At 44.2% G+C, this 18,232-nt stretch overlaps 1 long non-coding RNA gene across 1 annotated transcript; it reads right to left on the bottom strand.

The window, feature by feature from the left end:
- Window positions 1-17,522: 17,522 nt before the first annotated feature.
- LOC141621342 (uncharacterized) lies at window positions 17,523-17,952 on the bottom strand. The gene is made up of 3 exons (XR_012532242.1): window positions 17,873-17,952; window positions 17,693-17,785; window positions 17,523-17,604 (listed from the first exon to the last, which is right to left on the bottom strand). It is a non-coding gene; the product is annotated as an uncharacterized LOC141621342 (long non-coding RNA).
- Between the last annotated feature and the right edge of the window lie 280 nt (window positions 17,953-18,232).

Here is an 18,232-nt window from a genome sequence, read left to right as displayed (position 1 = left end):
GTCTCCAAATAAGATTTCAGCTCCGCAATTTCTTCTTCTTGTATATCTGGAGGGTCTTGTTGCGGTGGCCATTGATAGGGTGGATGTGGCGGCACAACTACAGCTGCATTGTGCTCAGCAGGACCACATCTCCCGCAGCAGATCACCGGCTGTTCCATATAATGGGACATCGGTGATGGGTCAAAGGTACTCAAGCCTTCCTTTGATCGTCTTTCACCTAGAACTGTCTAGGTAGTACTGTAAGGCCTATCAAAACAAAGACTCAAGGAAAAAGATCGGAACGGCCTCAAGGGAAAAATCCCCGAGGCTAAAAAAACAATAAAATTTAAACAAATAAATAAATAGATTGCCTCCCCGAACAACGGCGCCAAAATTTGATACTCACGTTTCGTACCAAAAATAAATACCTAAGTACAACTAACAGAAGTCAGCGGTAAGTAGGGTCGATCTCCACAGGGAGGCGGTATATTATCTATTTGTCTATTTATCTGTCTAATGTCACAATTGGGGGTTTTGATTGATTTAACTAAACTAGAGATTAATGCAAGGGGAATGAATAAGAGAATTAACAGTAAGAGAAGGGAGTATGCTAAGAGTCGGTCCACCGTGGCAGCTACACTATCGGAAATACTGAGGTGATTAGTCTATTGATAAGAAGAGCTATGGTCGTCACCTTTCGGTCCTTAAACCACCCTAGAGCGTAAATAGCTTAATTTTCGCCCTCACTACGATACCCTATTGTAATTAAGCAAGCCTTCCCTTCCAATCTTTCGATCCAGGTCGGGGTTAACTAGATAAATTGGTCTCCTGCATGCATTCATTCGACCTAATAACAATTAAATTGCCTAATACAATTCTTATCGCAAGACTAATCCATTCAAGTCAATTAAAACATTGCTCCCACGGCTTCCCTAATCCTAACATACTAAGGGGATTTAGCTAGACATAATTAAAGGGAAACAAGAATAATAGAAATAAGAACAATAAATAAACATTAAAAAGAAAGAGAAAAGGGAGAGAAACAATTACTCAATTTTGATCCTAAAAAGGAAGAGCAAAGTAACGATGTAAAAGTAGCAGTGTATTAAGAGTAATTAGAGAGGTGAAGAGTAACGTCCCCCATTATGTCGACCTCCTATCCTATTTATAAGAAAAATAGGATTTATTAACCTAATTGCGGAAAATAAAGCTTAAAAGCCCAGCCCGTCAAGGATTGTTGCTCGATCGAGCACTTAAGGCTCTCGATCGAGTGATATTCCTTAGCATTCCTCTCGATCGAAGACTTCTCTCCCTTTAATCACTCGATCGAGAAGAAGTAGCTCTCGATCGAGCAAATGGGCTCTCGATCGAATAGAAATAGTTCTCGATCGAGCACTTCTCAGCGCGTAATTCCTGCTTCGCGCACCAAACTTCAAAAGGCTGCCATTTCTTCGTTACTTGGACAAATAGGGCGTGGTTGGTGGCGTTGGAAAGCTAAGAGGATAAGATTTCACCTCCAACTGGAATCACCTTAATAACTGTTGTAGAACTCGAGATATGGCTCTTACAAGCAGGAACTAGCAAATTGAAGCACTCTCTTGGCTCGCCTAACTTCCTTACTCCAATGCGCATCTCAAAATAGCTTCATTTCCGCTCTAAATTCACTCTTCCTCCAAATGCATGCTAAAAGGACGGTAAAAGGCTCGATTTCACTACTTCCTGGTTCATTCATGCAAATAAGTCAAAATAACCCAAAGTAGCATATTCGGGGCATTTCGTAGCATAAAACCACGATAAAAGCATAGAATACTATATAAAATGCACGTATCAAGCGCCCTCCAGCGGTTAGCCGTCCGCCACAAGTCCTGATGACTAACGGTCGTCACCTGCAAATCAAAAGTGTCCTTCAATACAATGTAAGGCAAAGTATGATCAAAGAAAGTGTTGGAATCAAGAACTCACCCTCTGAACGATCAACCTCCACTCCATGTCAGCCTCGGTCACCCGGCTACCGCAGGCTCCGGTAAGCGCAGCTGAAGCTCCTCGCCACCCGGCCCCTGAAAGGTAGTCTCCGTCGGGAAAGCTGGGGGCTGAGTCCTCATCAGCAGGTCGACTCCCTACCAATTGGATCCACATCAAAGATGACAAACCCTCCTATCAAGAGAGGCAATGAAAACAAAAGAACAGAGGAAAATATACCTCGATCGGGTACCAAGCAAGCCTCGACAACCGGAAGGTGTCGTAGTCGGCGTCCCGTAACAACAGCTCCTCACCTCTCCGGCCGTGAAGGTGCTCCTCAACCTCATCCGGGGTCGACTCCTGGAACAACACCCTAGGCGGGTCAACCGGCACGACGAAAGTCTCGGTGAAGCACTGGCGAGTCAAACGCTCGCACAGGTACCAAACCGGCTCAATCCCCGTCTCCAAGTACAAACGCAGGGAGCTGCGAGGCCGCAAACGCTCCCTGATGGCAGCCGGTACGCCCGTGTAGTGCTCCCAAGGCCGTCCAACAAACTGCATTCAAGACAAAACTACTCAACCAATTGGGGGATTCATAAGCTACCTAGTCATCCTATCTCTATCTATTTCTATAAAGGAGAAGGGCAGGAGAACAAGAGCTTACGTCAGCAATCCGAAGCTTGTTCACGCGAAGCCTGCAGTCCTCGTAAGTCAATTTAATCGACTTCTTCCGAGCCATCGTCCAACCCTTCACAGCAGGGTAGGTTGAAGGAACACTGTCTGTGGTCCCCGGACGTAGAGGAGTGAAGTAAGCATACAACCAAGCCTGTAATCAAACACAGCAAACACAAATCAGCCAATTTCTCAAAAATTGCCAAAATCAAAACCAAAATGCAAACTAAAAGCACCCCTATACTCCTAAACATGTTTCTAACCTAATGCAACCATCAATTTCACTCAAAATGGGCTCAATCAAAAACGCCCAATTCGATTTTTCTAAGGTAAAATTCGCCCTAATCCAATTAAGCTAAAAATCAACAATTTTAAATGGATCCATGAGGGAATGCATACCTTGAGATGACATTGTTGATGATAGCACGAACCCAAGCGAGCTAGAAGGTCTAACAATGGTGATCTTAGCTTGTTTTTGTCAAAATTTGGAGAAGACGAAGTGAGGAATGAAATGCAGCCTGAACTCGCGTCTTTTACAGAAAAAAAGGGAAGGCCCTTTGGTTCGCATGGAGGCTCGCGCCTCAATGAGGCCTCCCCTTGCTTTTTCACCGAAATTTGGGCTTTGGCCCAATTTCACATATTAAACTTCGAATTTTCATTGACGATATCAAAGATCGTCATTTTCTCAAAGACGAAAACAAATGGTGAAAATTTAAATTCGCTATTTTCGAAAATTTCAAACAAACGGCGATCAAAACCGCCAACTTCAAAATAATGGTGAAATCAAAGTTCACTATTTTCCTTCAAAAAATTCAAAAATAATAGCGTGAATCCAAAATCCGCTATTTCTTCAAATTTCAAGCAACAGCGGCACATAAATCGTCACTTCAATTAATAGTGAAGATTCCAAATTAACTATTTCCATCAAATGTCAACGGCGGCACATAAACCGTCACTTCAATTAATAGTGAAGATTCCAAATTAACTATTTCGATCAAATGTCATCGGCGGCACATAAACCGTCACTTCAATTAATAGTGAAAGTTCCAAATTCACTATTTCGATCAAATGTCAACGGGGGCACATAAACCGTCACTTTAATTAATAGTGAAAATTCCAAATTCACTATTCATTCAAATACCAGCAGGGGGTTTCCTCGCGGAACCCGCTCATTCCAAAAACAGTGATAGTGAAAATTCGACTTCACTATTTCCACAGCGGCATCACGAGTCCGCTACTTTCAAAACAAGCCCATTCGACGCGGCTAGGCTCACGGTCCATCAACCGACCGCCTCATGGCTAGCGAGCCTTTGTCCGCAAACATCAAGGACACATTCCGAAGATGCCTCGGATACATTTCCTTATCATGGCTGGCGAGCCTTTGTCCGCAAACATCAAGGACACATCCCGAAGATGCCTCGGGTACATTTCTTTATCATTGCCGGCGAGCCTTTGTCCGCAAACACTCAAGGACACATCCCGAAGGTGCCTCGTGTACATTTCCTTATCATGGCTGGCGAGCCTTTGTCCGCAAACATCAAGGACACATCCCGAAGATGCCTCGGGTACATTTCCTTATCATGGCTGGTGAGCCTTTGTCCGCTGACACTCAAGGACACATTCCGTAGATGCCTCTGTTACATTTCTTTATCACAGCTGGCGAGCCTTTGTCCTCAAACAGGCAAGGACATATCCGAAGATGCCTCAGGTATGACTCCTTCCTATGGCTGACGAGCCTTTGTACGTAGTCTAATGGACTTTAAACGACCCGCACGGACAGTCGACAGACTCTAAACTGTTCCCGACGACAGGTCCTTGGCTCGTATCCTCGAGTCGCCTTGGCGTTGCCCTTTCCGACGGCAGGTCCTCGACCCGAATCCTTTCGAGCCGCCTCGACGTCGCTTGGGTCTCCAGGTTGTAATCTTCGATTGACCTGGGGGCTTGTAGACACCTCGTATCTGCACCTCTCGCAAACCACCCGGTGATGATTGGGCCGCATGTTTGATTCGCGGAACGATTAGTGGCAGTTCGTAAGATTATCGTCAAGTGATTGCTCAAATATTAATGTCAACCTCTTAGTTGTCATCTACGTGCCGATACGGTCGTTTTGGCGATAATTAGAGTACATTCGAGTCCGGGTCAAAAACCGTCTCCACTTTCTGATAGCTGTTAAATCCCGAGTCAGAATGTTCTGGAATGTTCCGGATATTTCTATTCCATATTTCTCAAATTTTATCTTTTGGCAAATAATATCCCGTAATATTCATCTAAAATATTTAAAGATAAATCGAATTATTTCCGTCCTACCATAACTTAAACACGGAAATCTTTCTTAAGCAGGAGGAAACCTCCCAGGAATAGACGCAAGAAGTCTTTGCGCCTTTTCCAAGAGACGCATGGGCTGCTGCGCCTCTTCCCAGGCCCTTCTTTGCATGATTTACGTATCTTTTTTATATCTTTCCGAGATTCACTTCCAAAGAGTCTCCGAAACCCTATTCCTTCACGTGATTAGTATAAATAGGAGCTTTCGTTCCTCATATTTCTCACGCGAGTGTCCGCCCTTCTCTTCTCCCTTTGCATTCTAGACTTCGTTCTTACTAATTGGCGCCTACGTGCTTGGACTTCCGACCACGTAAGCTCGGATCTTTCCGGGTACCAGCCTCTCCGTTGCATGACCGACCAATTTGACCAACTACACTCAATCAACTTTAATTAATCTGTTTTAATCGTTTTCCTCTTACGAGGGCACTCTTTCCTTGCATTCGCGTCGAGCATTCACTAATCGATCTTCTTAGTTCTTCTCGTTCCGTCAACATGTAAGTCTGAGGGTGTATAATTCCTTTTATTTATTGTATTTTATTATTGTATAACAATTGTAAGGTTTATGTCGAAAACACCATTAAAATCGATTTCTAAAACCGTCTTTAAAACTGTTTTGCGAAATTCCGAGATGACAGACGTCGAGAAAAGACGCAGCAAGCTGCGCGCTCTCTTCGAAGGAGCGCGCGATCTATCTGCGCCTCTTCGTGAGGCCGCCAGCTTCTCGCTTCTTTTCTTCTTCCTCCGTCCTCTGTAATTTGTATCAAATTTATTTCCTTTGTTTGTTCGTCTGTTAATTCTTCATCATGATAGTTTGATAATTCACATGTACATATTATCCATCATCATTAACATGTTTTAATTCATCATAAAACCGACTTAAATCCCTAATAATCAATATTTGCGGGTTTTTGCGTCATTAAATTCAATTCGGGTTTTAGAAATTCAATTCGTTCATATTGAGTTTAAGGATTCATTGTTGATATATTTTCATCTGTTTAGTCATTAATTCATCGTCAATTCATCATGTTTAGTTAATAATTCGTTCAGTTAGTTTAATAAATCATTCATTAACATCGACCCTTCACATAATTAATCCGTCTTATTTCCGTCTTAACCATGTTTTACTGTTTTATGACCTCAATCATATGTAAATAATCTGCTAATAACTTTCATCCGAGTCTAAAATCGTAACCAATCCATTAATTTACCAATTAACATTAACGGTTTAGCGATTCCGCTTCACGACCAGAGTTCACCCTTGAATGACGCAAAGAATCTGCTGCGCCTCTTCCAAAGGGCGATTCTCTACTGCTCTGTTCGAGATGGGTTCTGTCCCTGAACTCCTTTTCTGCCTTGACCTAGTTTAATTAGTAAGTGTATTAATCAACTAATAATCGTATTATCACCTTCTGACTTGTTCGTATTTCTTGGTTTTATTCTTTTATTCTTTTCCCAAATTATCCGTTTTAGCGGTATTTTCGACATAAATCGCCTGTTCCATTGTAATTAATGTAATTTTCATTATTGTAATTTTATTATTATTATTTCGTATCATTTGTATGCTTCACATGTAAATGAGCATTAAATCCAACTTCGACATCAATTGTATGCTAATTACGTGTCAACCGACTTAGTATTAAATTCTCACATGTTAGGATTAATCTATGGATGTTGCATTGCATGCATATAGCCGACGATATATCAAGTACGAATAACTTCCCTAATCATTAGTAGAGGCCGCTATCGAGGCGGGCGGGATTAGGTGTTCGATCAAAAGAGCTTCCTAATACGTACCCTCACCCCTTACTCCAGATCTCCGTGAGCACCCGTGTTCATTGGCATCCACGAGAGTCATTCTAGACATAGAATGCTAAGGGTAACGATTGCTTAGTGTTCATGTCACTACTTTGTGTCTTGACATGACACGAGGTATTCGAACGGTTCCAATTTCCCATAAAAATTGGTGGCGACTCCATACAAAATGCAAACGCTTGTTTTCGAGCCCTTCACCAAGCGCCCCCGTGGGCGGCCCGCTGTCCACAGTTTGGCGACTCCGCTGGGGAAATACACTTACGTGTAGCTAAGGGTGAAACTTGAACAAGGTTAGGGAATAAGTTTGTACAAGACAATTGTCGGTTTTCATAACTCGGTCTTCCTAGACCGTTTAAATCGGCCTTCCTAGGCCCAACCCAACCCATTCGACCAATCGTCCCGTCTAAACGGTCCTAATTCTTATTTGGGCCTAAGGATGGATAGCGATTGACGTCATCCATACCATAATGCTTACTCTTGTTTGTATTTAGGGCCTTCACTACTTGAGGAAATGGACTAGGAATCGGCCTTACTCTTGTTTGGCACGAGCCTCTCCACAGACTTCGGGTTTGATGGTTCGGTATGGCAACCCACCCTTTAAACCAAAACCCTTCTAAAAGCACTCAGCATCCCGTTATAATGCTTGTATAAATGTGTAAACCTTACATGATCACCATTTCAAAACAAATCTTGACGAATTTTCAAAAAATCAAAACCCAATTTCAAAACAAGAATTTCGAAATAGGGCCTTTAATTAGTACAAAATCCGGTCAAAACTCTGTCCATTTGTCGTGTCAAAATTCGGGTCACAAGCCCATTTCAAACCTCACTTCGAGTCCACTCCTACAACTACACTACAGTTGACTAGGACACACATTTTCAAAGACTTGGTCTTTCTTCAAAACTCACTCAACACAAGTGGCACACACCCACTTCACGAGTCAAAACTTTTCCTCTTTTAGCAAGTGTGATAGAATGGTCGATCGTGTTTTGATTCGTCGCCGATCTCTTATCCAGTTTCCAAGATGCCCGGATCAAGTGATGATACGAACCTCCAGCAAATTCAAGAGAGTAATGATCAAATCCTAGCCGCGATAGCCCAAATGCAAATTACCCAAAACCAAACCTATGACCGCCTTGAGCTCATCGAAGGCCGTATCTTTGATGTAGAGGGAAGGTTGCCGCCCCTCAAAAGTGAAGTACTACGTTTTTCCGATGACGAGTCTAGAGACGAGAATCCTATCATAGGGATGACTGCAGCTGAGAAAAGACTCCAATACCTAGAGGAACAATTGATGTACCTTAAGGGGGATGACATTTATAGGGAAAACAATCGCAAGTATGAAGCCGTCAATTCCAAGTTGCCAACTAACTTTAGCATGACGGATATCCCTAAGTTCAAGGGGCACGAGAACCCTTTAAACCACATCCGAGCTTTCAAGGATTACATGTCTATCAAAGGCATCAAACCCGAGATGTTCTTAAGGATCTTTCCTTCATCTCTCGACACCATCCCGAAGCAATGGTTCTACACCTTGGATAACAAGAAAGTCGCTACTTGGGAAGATGCCGCAATCGAGTTCTCTAAACAATATGCGGATAATGCTGAAATCCAAGTCAATATGCGTACTCTAGAGGTTCTTACCCAAAATGACAAAGAAGGATTCACCGACTTCCTAAGTAGGTGGAGGAAGACTAGTACTCAATTAGTGGAACGCCCAGATGAGGCTACTCTTGTGGAAAAGTTTGTGGACAATCTCAAGCCCATATATGCCAACCATTTGAGATATCAAAACATCAAGACTTTTAAAGACTTAACCGTACTAGGGACACGAATTGAAGATGACATCCGCAAAGGACTCTTGTCCAAAACGGTAGGTCGAGGATATCAAGGGTCCACAAGTCGTTCATACGGCTCTACTAGCAAGACCGACGAAGTTAACCTTCTCGAGCCTTCCAAGAAAACTAGCCCACCAAGGAAGTTCACAAACCTTGGGGATACATACTCCAATGCTCTAAAAAGGCTAATGAAGCAAGGCAAACTCCAACCCATTGGACCTACTCCCGAACCCGAAAGGAAGTCCAAATTTTGGGATGAAAACTCCTACTGTGAATACCATAGGGGCAAAGGGCACGACACAGAAAAATGCTACAAATTGAAGCATGTGCTACAAGATATGATTGAAGATGGTCGACTTCCAATCCCACCAGGAGGTAAGCCCAACAACACTGAGAATCCTCTTGGAGTCCTAGTGATTACAAGTGACGAATCTACCTTAGATTGCTCACACCTCATCTCTCCCACCGAAAACGACATTCATGCAATTGAGAAAGAAAAGTTCTACTCCACTATCTCCCCCACAATCTCCGACTTCATCACATGGGCAAGGAGTGTAGATAGGCAAGTGTGGGAACTAGAAAACATGGTAATGATCTTGCGCAATCCCAATGCAACACCTAAAGAGCGCGTACCATTGATCCTCTCTCAAAATGCCACTATGCAAGAAGTAGTCGCCGTGGTCGATAAACTAGTCAATCAAATCATACGACTGGAAAGTGATATCATGAGAATGAGGGAACTAGCCGCAGTTAATGGGGTTTGGGCCGATGATGATGAAGACGAGTATCTCATCGAAAACTCCTTAGTTAAGGAAATAGTCCAAAATGGTGAAGACCAAGATGTGGATCACCTAACTCGCTCGGGTCGTCCATACCAAAGCACTACTCAAAACGGTCCAACCAACGTCATCACACCAAATGACAACGAAGATGACCCCACTGATCATTTGCTCAAGCAATTACAAAGAACCAAGGCTGATCTTTCACCGCAACTAGTGGCAAGCTCCTTTCCACACCGCCAAGCTTTACTGCAAGCTTTGGCCAAATTAAATGTAGCACATAACTCTACTCCCGAAGATGTAGTCAACTTGGTCTTCCAAGAATCACCCAAGCTAAGTAATCCTATTACTTTCTCGGACGAAGACTTGCCACCTTTCGGTGCAGGTCCACAACCTTGCTCTATACATCACTGTCATCTGTCTAAAGAAAAATGTGCCAATGACCTTGGTAGATGATGGCTCCGCGGTCAACGTCATACCCCTCAAAACGGCATACAAACTAGGCATGAAAGAGTCGGACTGGACCCCTACAAATCAAGGTGTACGTGCATATGACGGTACACGACGAAAAGTGGTAGGACTTGCTAACCTAACCATAGCAACGGGACCAATCGAGCGAAAGGTTAACTTCCAAATAGTGGACATCGAAGCTTCATTCAACATACTTACTGGGAAGGCCTTGGATTCATGCTTCCAAAGCAAAGAACATCCACCCTTCATCAAAAGATCAAGATCCCACTAAATGGCAAAGTTGTGACGATCACTTCGTCACCCATCAAGGCCATAATCGAGAAGCAATCAAATAATCAAGTCCTTGCGGATCCCATATACGAACTTGGGGGCTTCCAAAGTGTAAATGTCATAGAAAGTGAGTTGGCACCCTTATACTATAATCCCTACTCTAACTTGGTGGTCAACCACATACTCAAAAATCAGGGATACTTCCCTGGAATGCCTTTGAACCCGATTCGGAAGAACACCTTTGCGCCATACAAGAAAGGCAACTCATCGAGAATACCACTTGGACTAGGGTACAAACCCACAACAGAAGAAGTTCTCGAAATGCTTGCCCAAGTCCAAAATCGCAAGTATGTAGGAGTCCAAATGAGGCCATATCTCCCTACCTTGAATGGATACTTCGTTCAAGAAGGAAGTTCAGAACTCTTTCATGGATTTCCCGAACCTTGGCATTACCTCGAGAGGAAGTTAGCCGGAATCGAGATCTTTCACGATTGCTACTTCATCCCTCCAGAAACGGTTCCTACCGTCAAAACCCGTCAAGCACCTTGCTTAGACGAGCAAGCTGTGAGCCTCCTGTTTGGAGAGGACCGATTTGTTAAGGCCGCGTAGGATGAGATCATTACTACGATACTTCAAGACGATCGCTTCAACCCCACCGCATTGATCACGAAATCGACACAAAGCGGCAGAAAGGATGGAGAAAATCGATCAAATGGACCAACAATCAAGGAAGACTCTTCAAGCTCACCACTGGAGAAGGAGAGATGTTCAAAGAAGAACCGGAAGACGACGAGTTCGAATCGAATCGAGTCGGAGTCAGAGTCGGAGTCTAGAGAAGTCATTAGAGAGTCTACTCCCGTCGTCATCCCCACTCCCTTCGTTTCTCCTAGCTTATTTTCAAGTAGCCACGGTAGTTCGGGAAATGCCCCACCATTCGTCCCTTTACCGCCACTGACCATGGATCAGTTGGCTTCTTTGTTTCAACTTTACCCGAATCTTAATATGAATAAATCGGGTTACGCTTACTCTTTGCGTTATCTTGAGTGCAATTCTGTTTATGATGATACTGAGGATGACCAAGACCCAGACTTGACCGAAATACCTCCCTACGTAGCCAAAGAAATACTACAGGAAGGGGAAGGGGGACCTGTAATTGAGGACACCGAACCCATCAATGTAGGAACTGAACTAGAACCCAAAGAACTTAGGATAGGGACTACCTTGAGCTCTACCGAACGGGCCGACCTCATAGACCTCCTAAATGAATTCAAAGACGTTTTCGCTTGGTCCTACAAAGACATGCCGGGATCGACAGGATATCGCCGAACATAGGATTCCGATTAAGCCAGGTTTCAAACCTGTGAAACAGAAGCTTCGACGAATGAGAACAGAGTGGGCTCTAAAGATTAAGGAAGAAGTTGACAAACAATTCAAAGCCGGGTTCATCAAAGTTTCCGAGTATTCTGACTGGGTAGCTAACATAGTGCCCGTACCCAAAAAGGATGGGAGAATCCGAGTTTGTGTTGACTTTAGGGACTTGAACAAAGCAAGCCCAAAAGATGACTTCCCTCTACCTCACATCGACATATTAGTGGACAATACTGCAGACCACGCATTACTATCCTTCATGGATGGATATGCGGGTTATAACCAAATCAAAATGGCCATGGAAGATATGCATAAGACCGCATTCGTCACCCAATGGGGAACCTATTGCTATACAGTAATGCCGTTCGGATTGATCAACGCCGGAGCTACATACCAACGCACCGCGACTACACTCCTACACGACATGATGCATAAAGAAGTCGAGGTATATGTAGATGACATGATCGTCAAATCCAAGGAAAGAGAGGGACATATTGCGAACCTTCGCAAGTTCTTCGCAAGGCTACGGAAGTACAACATGAGACTCAACCCTCAAAAGTGCACATTTGGGGTGACATCTGGCAAACTCCTAGGATACGTCGTTAGCCAACGAGGCATAGAAATAGATCCTTCCAAAATCAAAGCTCTGATCGAAATGCCACAACCTCAAACAGAAAAGGAAGTCGTGGGATTCCCGGGAAAAGTGCAATACATAAGTCGATTCATATCGAAACTTACGATGATTTGCGAGCCTATCTTCAAGAAACTCAAGAAAACAGACCACACCATGTGGGACGATGATTGTCAAAAGGCGTTCGATCGAATCAAGGAGATATTGGCTAAACCACCAGTGCTCATGCCACCACAACAAGACCAACCTCTTGGTTTATATCTCACGGTAACCGAAACCGCCATGGGTGCCATGTTAGCTCAAACCGTAGGAAGTGAAGAAAGAGCTATTTACTACCTAAGTAAGAAGTTCTTGGAATACGAGTGCAAATACTCACAACTCGAAAAGACATGCCTCGCTCTTGTGTGGGCAACAAAGAAGCTACGTCACTACATGCTTAGCTACTCCGTCAAGATATTCTCCAAAATGGATCCAGTCAAATACCTCTTCGAGAAACCCGTCCTCAACGGACGCCTGGCAAGATGGACCATGATGCTCTCGGAATTTGACCTCAAATATGTGCCACTGAAAGTAATAAAGGGTCGCGCCGTCGCCGAATTCTTCGCAGAAAATCTCATCGACGACGAACAAACCATAGATACTTGGTCATTTCCCGACGAGGATATACTTCAAACAGATGTAGACTCCTGGGACCTATACTTTGATGGAGCATCAAACCTAAGAGGATTTGGGATAGGAGTGTTGCTCATTTCTCCCGAAGGTGAGCATACACCGATTCTTTGTCAAACTCGACTTCGAGGTGACGAACAACGCCCAGTATATGAGGCTTGTCTAATTGGACTACAAGCGGCAGTAAGCTTAGGCATCAAAAACCTCCGAGTGCACGGGGATTCGTCACTGATCATCAACCAAGTTACGGGATCCTGGAAAATCCGAAGTGAAAGCCTAGCACCCTATCAGGCTAGGATAGACCAAGTCGCTCAATTCTTTGATCACGTAACCTACTTACACCTACCTCGAGAAGAAAATCAATTTGCAGACGCTCTTGCGAAACTTGCATCTTTGATAAACATGCCAGATTACATGATGGAAATGCCTTTGTGCATCGAACGACGGTCGGAGCCGGCTTATGTCCATCAAATTACCAATGAAGAAGAAATCGCACAGGAACCCTGGTTCCAAGCAATCCTGAATTTCAAGCTCAATGGTACCTATCCACCAGATATGGACAAAAGGGGACAACGCGCTATACGCCTACTAGCTTCCCAATACATCCTAATGCAAGGAGAATTGTACAAAAGAACACCTTTTGGTGTAGTCCTACGTTGCCTTGATCATTCACAGGCACGAAAAGTGATGGAAGAAGTCCACGACGGAGAATGCGGTCCTCACATGAGTGGACCTATGATGGCAAAGAAAATCACACGTCTAGGGTACTATTGGACCACAATGGAATCTGATTGCATCAAATATGTGAGACATTGCCACAATCACAAATCTTCGGGAACGTACAACATGTCCCTCCTTCGTTGCTCTATACGATGACATCTCCCTGGCCATTCTCCGCATGGGGAATTGACATAATTGGGAAAATAACCCCGGTAGGACAGAGGTCACTTTGTTTCATCCTAGTAGCAATTGACTACTTCACCAAGTGGGTAGAAGCGGCTTCCTACACCGCTCTTACGGCCAAAAATGTAGCCAAATTCATACAAAATAACATCATCTGCCGATATGGTTGCCCACATGAGATCATTAGCGATAATGGGTCCCACTTCCAAGCCGAAACCGAACAATTGCTAGCCAAGTACAAGATCAAGCATCATCACTCCTCGCCCTATCGACCACAGACTAACGGCGCGGTAGAGGCGGCTAACAAGAATGTCGTCACAATCCTCAAGAAAATGACCGACAATTACAGAGATTGGCCAAGCAAAATACCCTTCGCTTTGTGGGGGTATCGTACATCGCTTAGGACGCCCACTCGGGCTACTCCTTTCTATTTGACCTACGGCATGGAAGCCGTACAACCATTGAGCTAGAAATACCATCCTGCGCATCCTACTAGAGAGTCAAATTCCGGAGGCCGATTGGAAGAAAGATAGATACGAAGAACTCATCCTCCTGGATGAACGTAGGCTACGTGCCTTACATAATGTCCAAACATATCAAGCACGTATCAAACGAGCTTTCAACAAAAGGGTTAGGCCAAGAAACATCAAAGAAGGAGACTTAGTACTCAAATCGGTTAGAGCTCTTTTACCCGTCGACCCAAGGGGAAAATTCAAACCTAATTGGGCCGGACCATATCTAGTCAAATCCATACTCCCGGGAGGTGCGGTTAGAATCACGGACCTAGATGGGAATGAGTTTTCAAACCCCACAAATCTCGACCAACTGAAACGATACTATGCCTAGAATAGGATAAAAACGCGCCTCGCGTAAACCTAAGTGTCGCTCTTGTGGCACTAAATAAGCGGCCCTGCCCATTTGAATGTCACTATGCTCTTGCATCTTGACAAACTTGTCATCCTCATATCGTCAAACAAACTTAAATTCGCACCTTCCGAGTAAGCAAAAGCTCATGCTTATTTTCTATGTTCATTACAAGCTCTTGCTTCGAACAATTATTCTTTTACATTTACTCGAACTACGCGCAAGGGTTTGATTTCGCTTTCTCTAAGTGAATACGTAGGCAATCCTTCACGGGATTCAACCCACCATTATATTTAAAATGTAAATAGAAGGACATTTGCATCGCATTTGAAATTCGACAAGAGTAATAAGTAGAAAATACAAACGGTTTCATAACCATTTAACCTTTTTATTTCATTCAATTTCTAATAATAATAGTACGACAAATAATAAAAATAGATAGGCTAGGATTCTAAAAATCCCTCCTCTTGTTACAACAATAATAATAATCTAATAGTAATAATAAGACTTGGGCTATTCCTCCATCTTTCCCTTGCCCTTGTCGTTCTTGTCATATTTCTTGTCACGACCTCGAGCCGGGCGCTCTTGCACCACTTCAGACCTAATCACCAACGGTCTTTCTCGAGGCCTGACTCTTCCATTCTTGCCAACCACCATCTCTGCGACAGGAGTAGTCTTCGATTTCTTGGAAGGATGAATGACTTGAAACCCGGCTTCTTCTTCTCCTTCTGTCAGATGCTTCTCCTTCTCTTTATCTCCCTCGCGCACCTTGTAATCAACGGGCTCGCGCTTCCTCAGTTTTTCGCGCTCTTCCGAAGTTGCAGCCTTTCTCCACCTCAGATAAGAGTCCGACACCCACAAGGCATTGGCAGAGAAGCTCAAGAACCACATGTTTCTTTGGGCCCATTTCATAGCCCACTCTCTTCGGCTTTCTGTAGTAAGCGCCATAGCAGTCTGCGGAACGGTGTCAAGCCTAGGGATCATCTGCTTCAACCCGACTTGCCTCATCAATCTCTCAGGAAAGATGCATACCATAAACTCCAATCCAGGAATACGCACGGACCTAGTAGGATCCAAAGAAGACACTCCAGTGACAGACTTGAGGTGCCACCACGGAACGACCCACCCGATCGGCGGGCCATCATCATTCTTGACTTGTTCTTCCAATAGTCGCAGACCGGTGAAGTCCACCATGTCTACACCGTGTCCTCATCGAAATCATACGGGCATGATAGGAAAGTGCATGAACCGGGGCTCGAGCAATCGGAGCTCCATAAGCCAAACCTACCAAAAACAGTATTAGACACCAAGCGAAAAAAAAAAAAAAAAAAAAAAAAAAAAAAAAAAAAAAAAAAAACGAAAAAAAAAAGAAAGAAAGAAGGGTGTCTTTTACCTGTAGGATAACAGGACTCCCCAAAAATGGAAGATCGCGGTTGGATTTCCTATTATCCAAGCCCAAGATAATCTCCCTAAGCATAGACAAGCTGGGCTCTGCGCACTCCATTTGCTCAATAAGACCCAATAGACGGGGATCACCTCGCAGGTCTTCATCAACATGTCCCCGAAAGACATAAACATGAAGCAAACAGAAGCCAAATGCTCTCCTCCTAGCAACATAAGAGACAGTAGGGTCGGCCCTGTTGATGAATCGGTCTACAAAGTCCAACATTCTCACGCCTTTCGGGGTAACTAAGCGATCCACCTCAAGTCTAGTAAGTCCAAGCAAATCTCTAAACTTGCTCTTATACCCTTGAGCGGTAGAAGGGATGGCGGTAGATGTTCGGGTCCCACCCGCCAATAGCGACAATTTCCTCCGGAAAAGGACAAATATCACCTCCCGGGAACGCAAAAACATGATAATTTGGGTCCCAATAATCAAGGCAAGCATCCAAGAACGGTTTTACAACCTTAATGAGTTTCAAACTCAACAAAGACCCAAGGTTATAAGCACCCATATCGTGCTTCTCGATGTTCGAGAATTCATTGGTCCATTCCTTCAAACGGATCTCCAAAGTATTCATGATGATAATTTTCTCTTGAAAATATATTTTGAGAATTTTATGTGAGGCGACGAAGAAGAGAAGGAAGAATTACATGATTTAAAGCTTCGTCAACGCTCCTATTTATACTAAATTGCTGTTTCCAAAAATCCGTCAGAACGGACAAGCCTGGGAACAGGCGCAGCACCAGCTGCGCCTCTTCAAAGGGACGCAGCTCATGCTGCGCGCTCTTCCCCACCTCACTTCACTGTGATTTCCGCGTTTGGATATTTCCTAATTCTATAAGCGCGCAATTTCCTATTCTTGCGGGATTTTATTTTGGTATATCCGAGAAATTTACCATGTTTCAGGTTTCCTAAATTCGCGGGCACGCATTTCGAGGCGACATCGACACCTCTGCCATTTCAGCACACTTTAAATCGTTTCTTTTTTAATTTTCTTTTGTTTTCATTTTAATAAAATTCAATATTTATATTTCTCCATTTTCTAACTTATAGATTTCTCTTTTTTCTTTTTTTAGGGGGTAACCCTCCCTACCGTCCGGTCATTTCCGGCAAAATTTTTGCATTTTTGCGTTCCTTTTGAGTCTCATTTTGCGCTAATTAAGGCCTTGTGTGAATATAAAATGTATGTGTTGCGTGATTTTCTATGTAAATTTCGGCAGCATGACGGCGTAAACCGTTGTCTACCAAACCCGTTCAAAAGCTAACTGCGGTACAAACAACACAACCCAGCAAAGAAAAGGCACTCGGCCGTCGTATATACAAAAAAAAGCAAACGTACAAGCAACCGGGGGCTTCGCCCCAAACAGTCCAAATGTGCAGTAATCGGGGCTTCGCCCCAAACAATTCAAAAGTCCGAAAATCGGGGCTTGCGCCCAAACAAGTCCAAAAATGTTCAAAATCGAGTCTACAAAACCACGCAGACTCATCATTGGGCACCCTCCACTCGCGGCAACCCTCGCCATAAGCGCGGCAATCTCGGCGTCCCGAAACTCGAGCTCCCTCGACAAACGAGCCGTCTCCTCCCGAGACTGGGTCAACTCTCGCTCCAGCTCACGACCGGCCTGTGGACAACAAGAAATTGGCTCATGTCAATCAATTTAAACAAAACTGAAAAACCAAAAATCAAGGAAAAACAAATGAGGTTCATACCTGACGACCTCGACCGCCGACGAGTGCCTCGATGGCCGTAGCTCGTAGCCGGTTGGCCACCCTCCATAGTGCCACAAACCGAGATGGCGCGACCTGCATTTCAAAAGAATTCTCGATGCAAACCGAACAAGTTCAATCAAATGTGTTCTTACACGAAAACTATGCAAAATAAGAACTCACCCTCCGAATCAGATGCTGTCAGTCATCTAGGCCAGCATCCGTCACAGCTACGTCAAAGTCACGTAACTCGGAGATCGTCGTCCTCCCAGTAGCGTCAGTATACTCAAGGGTCTCGGGGTACTCTGGGGGCTCGACGCCCGCCGCCTCAACCTCCTGCAAAATGGCTCTCGTTAATCGGTGGTCTTTCGTCGCGATTCTCGAAAATCAAGATCCAAACAAGAAACAAAAGATACTCACCACTACCGGCCAATACGCCAACCTCCCGTAAAGGAACGCCGAGTAATCCTCGTCAGGGAGAAGAAGGTCGTCGCCACTAGCACCAGCCAAGTCCGCCTCCCTCTCAGCCTCAGAAGGCTCCCT

Source organism: Silene latifolia, chromosome X (assembly GCF_048544455.1).
Source record: "Silene latifolia isolate original U9 population chromosome X, ASM4854445v1, whole genome shotgun sequence".
Classification (NCBI taxonomy): Eukaryota; Viridiplantae; Streptophyta; class Magnoliopsida; order Caryophyllales; family Caryophyllaceae; genus Silene; species Silene latifolia.
The sequence above is the reverse complement of the archived record's forward strand: the minus strand, read 5'-3'. Positions and strand labels throughout refer to the sequence as shown.